An 8,482-nucleotide genomic window follows, 5' to 3' on the forward strand; every position below is an offset into this window, starting at 1 on the left:
CCCTATACCCAGCCTTATTCCCCATATCTCTACCCCCTATACCCAGCCTTATTCCCCATAGCTCTACCCTCTATACCCAGCCTTATTCCCCATAGCCCTACCCCCTATACCCATCCTTATTCCCCATAGCCCTACCCCCTATACCAGCCTTATTCCCCATAGCCCTACCCCCTATACCCAGCCTTATTCCCCATAGCCCTACCCCCTATACCAGCCTTATTCCCCATAGCCCTACCCCCTATACCCATCCTTATTCCCCATAGCCCTACCCCCTATACCAGCCTTATTCCCCATAGCCCTACCCCCTATACCCATCCTTATTCCCCATAGCCCTACCCCCTAAACCCATCCTTATTCCCCATAGCCCTACCCCCTATACCCATCCTTATTCCCCATAGCCCTACCCTCTATTCCCAGCCTTTGTTCTTGTATTTGACCAATCACATGTTATTGGTCACATACACATATTTAGCAGATGTTATTGTGGGTGTAGTGAAATGCTTGTGTTCCCAGCTCCAACAGTGCAGTAATATCTTAACAATTCACAACAATACACACACATCTAAAAGTAAAAGAATGAAATTAAGAAATATAGATATATTACTTCAGTCCAGTACCAGTCGAACGTTTGGACACATCGACTCATTCCAGGGTTTTTCTTTATTTTTACTATTTCTTACATTGTAGAATAATAGTGAAGACATCAAAACTATGAAATAACACATATGGAATCATGTAGTAACCAAAAAAAAAGTGTTAAATGAAACCCTACCCCTATACCCAGCACTACATCACTCTCCTTCTTGGTCAAATAGCCCTTACACAGCCTGGAGGTGTTTTGGGTCATTGTCCTGTTGAAAAACAAATGGTAGTCCCACTAAGCGCAAAGCAGATGGAATGGTGTATCGCTGCAGAATGCTGTGGTAGCCATGCTGGTTAAGTGTGCCTTGAATTCTAAATAAATCACAGACGGTGTCACCAGTAAAGCACCACCACACCTCCTCCTCCTCCATGCTTCACGGTGGGAACCACACATGCAGAGATCATCCGTTCACCTACACTGCGTCTCACAAAAGACACAGCGGTTAGAACCAAAAATCTCAAATTTGGACTCATCAGACCAAAGGACAGATGTCCACCGGTCTAATGTCCATTGCTCGTGTTTCTCGGCCCAAGCAAGTCTCTTCTTATTATTATTGGTGTCCTTTAGTAGTGGTTTCTTTGAATTTGTTTAACACTTTTTTGGTTACTACATGATTCCATAAGTGTTATTTCATAGTTTTGATGTCTTCGCTATTATTCAACAATGTAGAAAATAGTAAATAAATAAATAAATAAATAAATAAAAATATATATATATATATATATATATATTGATATGTGTGATGGGATGTATAGACATTATGAACAGTATATGATACAATATGTAGTACATCTGTGGAATACGCAGTATAGAATAGTATATATACAGTAATAGTTAATTAGGATGAAACTGACTAGAATACAGTATATACATATGAAATGAGTTAAACAGTATGTAAACCTTATTAAACACTAGAATACAGTATATACATATGAAATGAGTTAAACAGTATGTAAACATTATTAAACACTAGAATACAGTATATACATATGAAATGAGTTAAACAGTATGTAAACATTATTAAGCACTAGAATACAGTATATACATATGAAATGAGTTAAACAGTATGTAAACATTATTAAACACTAGAATACAGTATATACATATGAAATGAGTTAAACAGTATGTAAACCTTATTAAACACTAGAATACAGTATATACATATGAAATGAGTTAAACAGTATGTAAACATTATTAAACACTAGAATACAGTATATACATATGAAATGAGTTAAACAGTATGTAAACCTTATTAAACACTAGAATACAGTATATACATATGAAATGAGTTAAACAGTATGTAAACCTTATTAAACACTAGAATACAGTATATACATATGAAATGAGTTAAACAGTATGTAAACATTATTAAGGACTAGAATACAGTATATACATCTGAAATGAGTTAAACAGTATGTAAACATTATTAAACACTAGAATACAGTATATACATATGAAATGAGTTAAACAGTATGTAAACCTTATTAAGGACTAGAATACAGTATATACATCTGAAATGAGTTAAACAGTATGTAAACCTTATTAAACACTAGAATACAGTATATACATATGAAATGAGTTAAACAGTATGTAAACATTATTAAACACTAGAATACAGTATATACATATGAAATGAGTTAAACAGTATGTAAACCTTATTAAGGACTGGTGTTCCATTATTAAAGCCAGGGATGCAGTCTGGTCTGGACTTGGTCTGAGGACACGGCTAGGGATACTGCCTCCTCTACCAGCCAGACAGACAACCTCCTCTACCAGGCAGACAGACAACCGCCGCTACCAGGCAGACAGACAACCTCCTCTACCAGCCAGACAGGTACACAGACAACCTCCTCTACCTCCTCTACCAGCCAGACAGGTACACAGACAACCTCCTCTATCTCCTCTACCAGCCAGACAGTTACACAGACAACCTCCTCTACCAGCCAGACAGACAACCTCCTCTACCAGCCAGACAGTTACACAGACAACCTCCTCTACCAGGCAGACAGACAACCTCCTCTACCAGCCAGACAGTTACACAGACAACCTCCTCTACCAGCCAGACAGACAACCTCCTCTACCAGCCAGACAGACAACCTCCTCTACCTCCTCTACCAGCCAGACAGACAACCTCCTCTACCAGGCAGACAGACAACCTCCTCTACCAGGCAGACAGACAACCTCCTCTACCAGCCAGACAGGTACACAGACAACCTCCTCTACCAGCCAGACAGGTACACAGACAACCTCCTCTATCTCCTCTACCAGCCAGACAGTTACACAGACAACCTCCTCTACCAGCCAGACAGACAACCTCCTCTACCTCCTCTACCAGCCAGACAGTTACACAGACAACCTCCTCTACTCCTCTACCAGCCAGACAGTTACACAGACAACCTCCTCTACCTCCTCTACCAGCCAGACAGTTACACAGACAACCTCCTCTACCAGCCAGACAGACAACCTCCTCTACCAGGCAGACAGACAACCTCCTCTACCTCCTCTACCAGCCAGACAGGTACACAGACAACCTCCTCTACCAGCCAGACAGACAACCTCCTCTACCAGCCAGACAGTTACACAGACAACCTCCTCTACCAGCCAGACAGACAACCTCCTCTACCAGCCAGACAGACAACCTCCTCTACCAGCCAGACAGGTACACAGACAACCTCCTCTACCAGCCAGACAGTTACACAGACAACCTCCTCTACCAGGCAGACAGACAACCTCCTCTACCAGCCAGACAGTTACACAGACAACCTCCTCTACCAGCCAGACAGACAACCTCCTCTACCAGGCACACAGACAACCTCCTCTACCAGCCAGACAGTTACACAGACAACCTCCTCTACCAGCCAGACAGTTACACAGACAACCTCCTCTACCAGCCAGACAGTTACACAGACAACCTCCTCTACCAGGCAGACAGACAACCTCCTCTACCAGCCAGACAGTTACACAGACAACCTCCTCTACCAGCCAGACAGACAACCTCCTCTACCAGCCAGACAGACAACCTCCTCTACCAGCCAGACAGGTACACAGACAACCTCCTCTACCAGCCAGACAGTTACACAGACAACCTCCTCTACCAGGCAGACAGACAACCTCCTCTACCAGCCAGACAGTTACACAGACAACCTCCTCTACCAGCCAGACAGACAACCTCCTCTACCAGGCAGACAGACAACCTCCTCTACCAGCCAGACAGTTACACAGACAACCTCCTCTACCAGCCAGACAGTTACACAGACAACCTCCTCTACCAGCCAGACAGTTACACAGACAACCTCCTCTACCAGCCAGACAGACAACCTCCTCTACCAGCCAGACAGACAACCTCCTCTACCAGCCAGACAGTTACACAGACAACCTCCTCTACCAGCCAGACAGACAACCTCCTCTACCAGGCAGACAGACAACCTCCTCTACAATCAGACAGACAGACTACCTCATATGCCATCCAGACAGACAACCTTCTCTACCAGCCAGACAGTTACACAGACAACCTCCTCTACCAGCCAGACAGTTACACAGACAACCTCCTCTACCAGCCAGACAGACAACCTCCTCTACCAGCCAGACAGACAACCTCCTCTACCAGCCAGACAGACAACCTCCTCTACCAGGCAGACAGACAACCTCCTCTACCAGCCAGACAGTTACACAGACAACCTCCTCTACCAGCCAGGATCTGAAGACAGATCCTCTGTCCCTATATGAAGCTCATCCCAAGTGGACCCCAGCAAAAAGCAATTCCTTTTACAATGTCAAAGAAATCTTCCTATTGGTGATACACTGCTGCAACAAAGAGATGGAATGATACAGTATGCAATATCTCTCTCTGAGTAATACTGTAGAGGGGAGAGGAGAGGAGGAGGAGAGGAGAGGGAGTGGAGGAGAGGGAGAGGAGGGGAGAGGAGGAGAGGAGGGGCAGAGGAGAAGAGGAGGGGAGGAGAGGAGAGGGAGGAGAGGGAGGGGAGGAGGAGAAGAGGAGGGGAGGGAGGGAGAGGAGGAGAGGAGGGGAGGGAGGGAGGGAGGGAGAGGAGGAGGGGAGGAGGAGAAGAGGAGAGGAGGAGGGGCAGAGGAGAAGAGGAGGGGAGGGAGGGAGGGAGGGAGGGAGGGGGGGGAGGGAGGGAGGGAGAGGAGGAGGGGCTGGAGAGGAGGAGGAGGCATGAGGAGAGGAGGAGGGGTTGAAGAGGAGAGGGGATGAAGAGAGGGAGAAGAGGAGGAGAGGAGGAGGAGGAGGGGTTGAAGAGGAGGAGAGGGAGAGGAGAGGAAGAGGAGAGGGAGAGGAGAGGGGAGGGAGAGGAGGAGGAGGAGGCATGAGGAGATGAGAAGGGGTTGAAGAGGAGAGGGGAGGAAGAGAGGGAGAAGAGGAGGAGAGGAGGAGGGGGTGAAGAGGAGGAGAGGGAGAGGAGAGGAGCGGGAGGAGCAGAGTAGATGGACAGCTCTATAATCTGAGAGGTCTGTCTGTTACAACAAGACAAAAGTTAATGAGGTCTGAACGTTGCTGCAGCGGAGGCCTTGTCTTTGTCTTCTCATCTCCTCCCCCTCCCTCCCTGCCCTTTCTTAGCAGCATAATACAACATGGGCCTTAAGTGTGCAGCTGTAGAGAGAGAGAAAGAGAGAGAGAGAGAGAGAGAGACAGAGAGAGAGATAGAGAGTGAGACAGAGGGAGAGCAAGAGAAAGAGAGAGAGAGACAGAGTGAGAGAGAGAGGGAGAGCGAGAGAGAGAAAGAGACAGACAGAGAGAGAGAGAGAGAGAGGGAGAGCGAGAGACTGAGAGACAGACAGAGAGAGACAGAAAGAGAGACAGCGAGATGGAGGGCAGCGTCTCTTATTCATTGGGGTCTGGTTGTAAAGATAGTAATTGATAGTCTGGTTGTAAAGATAGTAATTGATAGTCTGGTTGTAAAGATAGTAATTGATAGTCTGGTTGTAAAGATAGTAATTGGGGTCTGGTTGTAAAGATAGTAATTGGAGTCTGGTTGTAAAGATAGTAATTGGAGTCTGGTTGTAAAGATAGTAATTGATAGTCTGGTTGTAAAGATCGTAATTGGGGTCTGGTTGTAAAGATAGTAATTGGGGTCTGGTTGTAAAGATAGTAATTGATAGTCTGGTTGTAAAGATAGTAATTGATAGTCTGGTTGTAAAGATAGTAATTGGAGTCTGGTTGTAAAGATAGTAATTGGAGTCTGGTTGTAAAGATAGTAATTGATAGTCTGGTTGTAAAGATAGTAATTGGGGTCTGGTTGTAAAGATAGTAACTGGGGTCTGGTTGTAAAGATAGTAATTGGGGCCTGGTTGTAAAGATAGTAATTGGGGTCTGGATGTAAAGATAGTAACTGGGGTCTGGTTGTAAAGATAGTAATTGATAGTCTGGTTGTAAAGATAGTAATTGATAGTCTGGTTGTAAAGATAGTAATTGGGGTCTGGTTGTAAAGATAGTAATTGGGGTCTGGTTGTAAAGATAGTAATTGATAGTCTGGTTGTAAAGATAGTAATTGGGGTCTGGTTGTAAAGATAGTAATTGGGGTCTGGTTGTAAAGATAGTAATTGATAGTCTGGTTGTAAAGATAGTAATTGGGGTCTGGTTGTAAAGATAGTAATTGATAGTCTGGTTGTAAAGATAGTAATTGGGGTCTGGTTGTAAAGATAGTAACTGGGGTCTGGTTGTAAAGATAGTAATTGGGGCCTGGTTGTAAAGATAGTAATTGGGGTCTGGATGTAAAGATAGTAACTGGGGTCTGGTTGTAAAGATAGTAATTGATAGTCTGGTTGTAAAGATAGTAATTGATAGTCTGGTTGTAAAGATTGTAATTGGGGTCTGGTTGTAAAGATAGTAATTGATAGTCTGGTTGTAAAGATAGTAATTGGGGTCTGGTTGTAAAGGCAGTAATTGGGGTCTGGTTGTAAAGATAGTAATTGATAGTCTGGTTGTAAAGATAGTAATTGGGGTCTGGTTGTAAAGATAGTAATTGGGGTCTGGTTGTAAAGATAGTAACTGGGTCTGGTTGTAAAGATAGTAATTGGGGTCTGGTTGTAAAGATAGTAACTGGGGTCTGGTTGTAAAGATAGTAACTGGGGTCTGGTTGTAAAGATAGTAATTGGGGTCTGGTTGTAAAGATAGTAACTGGGGTCTGGTTGTAAAGATAGTAACTGGGGTCTGGTTGTAAAGATAGTAATTGGGGTCTGGTTGTAAAGATAGTAATTGATAGTCTGGTTGTAAAGATAGTAATTGGGGTCTGGTTGTAAAGATAGTAATTGGGGTCTGGTTGTAAAGATAGTAACTGGGTCTGGTTGTAAAGATAGTAACTGGGGTCTGGTTGTAAAGATAGTAACTGGGGTCTGGTTGTAAAGATAGTAATTGATAGTCTGGTTGTAAAGATAGTAATTGGGGTCTGGTTATAAAGATAGTAATTGGGGTCTGGTTGTAAAGATAGTAATTGGGGTCTGGTTGTAAAGATAGTAATTGGGGTCTGGTTGTAAAGATAGTAACTGGGGTCTGGTTGTAAAGATAGTAACTGGGGTCTGGTTGTAAAGATAGTAATTGGGGTCTGGTTGTAAAGATAGTAACTGGGGTCTGGTTGTGAAGATAGTAACTGGGGTCTGGTTGTAAAGATAGTAACTGGGGTCTGGTTGTAAAGATAGTAACTGGGGTCTGGTTGTAAAGATAGTAATTGGGGTCTGGTTGTAAAGATAGTAATTGGGGTCTGGTTGTAAAGATAGTAATTGGGGTCTGGTTGTAAAGATAGTAATTGGGGTCTGGTTGTAAAGATAGTAACTGGGGTCTGGTTGTGAAGATAGTAACTGGGGTCTGGTTGTAAAGATAGTAACTGGGGTCTGGTTGTGAAGATAGTAACTGAGTAACAGTAACAGTCCAGTAGAAATAGCAGATCATCCATTCCATTCAGACCCCCCTGCTGTCATTAGATAGGTGGAACCACACCAGCAGATCTCTAGTGTAGTACAGCTATCCCCAGTCCAGTAGAAATAGCAGATCATCCATTCCATTCAGACCCCCCTGCTGTCATTAGATAGGTAGAACCACACCAGCAGATCTCTAGTGTAGTACAGCTATCCCCAGTCCAGTAGAAATAGCAGATCATCCATTCCATTCAGACCCCCCTGCTGTCATTAGATAGGTAGAACCACACCAGCAGATCTCTAGTGTAGTACAGCTATCCCCAGTCCAGTAGAAATAGCAGATCATCCATTCCATTCAGACCCCCCTGCTGTCATTAGATAGGTAGAACCACACCAGCAGATCTCTAGTGTAGTACAGCTATCCCCAGTCCAGTAGAAATAGCAGATCATCCATTCCATTCAGACCCCCCTGCTGTCATTAGATAGGTAGAACCACACCAGCAGATCTCTAGTGTAGTACAGCTATCCCCAGTCCAGTAGAAATAGCAGATCATCCATTCCATTCAGACCCCCCTGCTGTCATTAGATAGGTAGAACCACACCAGCAGATCTCTAGTGTAGTACAGCTATCCCCAGTCCAGTAGAAATAGCAGATCATCCATTCCATTCAGACCCCCCTGCTGTCATTAGATAGGTAGAACCACACCAGCAGATCTCTAGTGTAGTACAGCTATCCCCAGTCCAGTAGAAATAGCAGATCATCAGTTCCATTCAGACCCCCCTGCTGTCATTAGATAGGTAGAACCACACCGGCAGATCTCTAGTGTAGTACAGCTATCCCCAGTCCAGTAGAAATAGCAGATCATCCATTCCATTCAGACCCCCCTGCTGTCATTAGATAGGTAGAACCACACCGGCAGATCATCCATTCCATTCAGACCCCCCTGCTGTCATTGGATAGGTCGC

This window comes from Salmo salar, unplaced genomic scaffold (genome assembly GCF_965601325.2).
Source record: "Salmo salar unplaced genomic scaffold, fSalSal1 ptg000635l, whole genome shotgun sequence".
Lineage (NCBI taxonomy): Eukaryota > Metazoa > Chordata > Actinopteri > Salmoniformes > Salmonidae > Salmo > Salmo salar.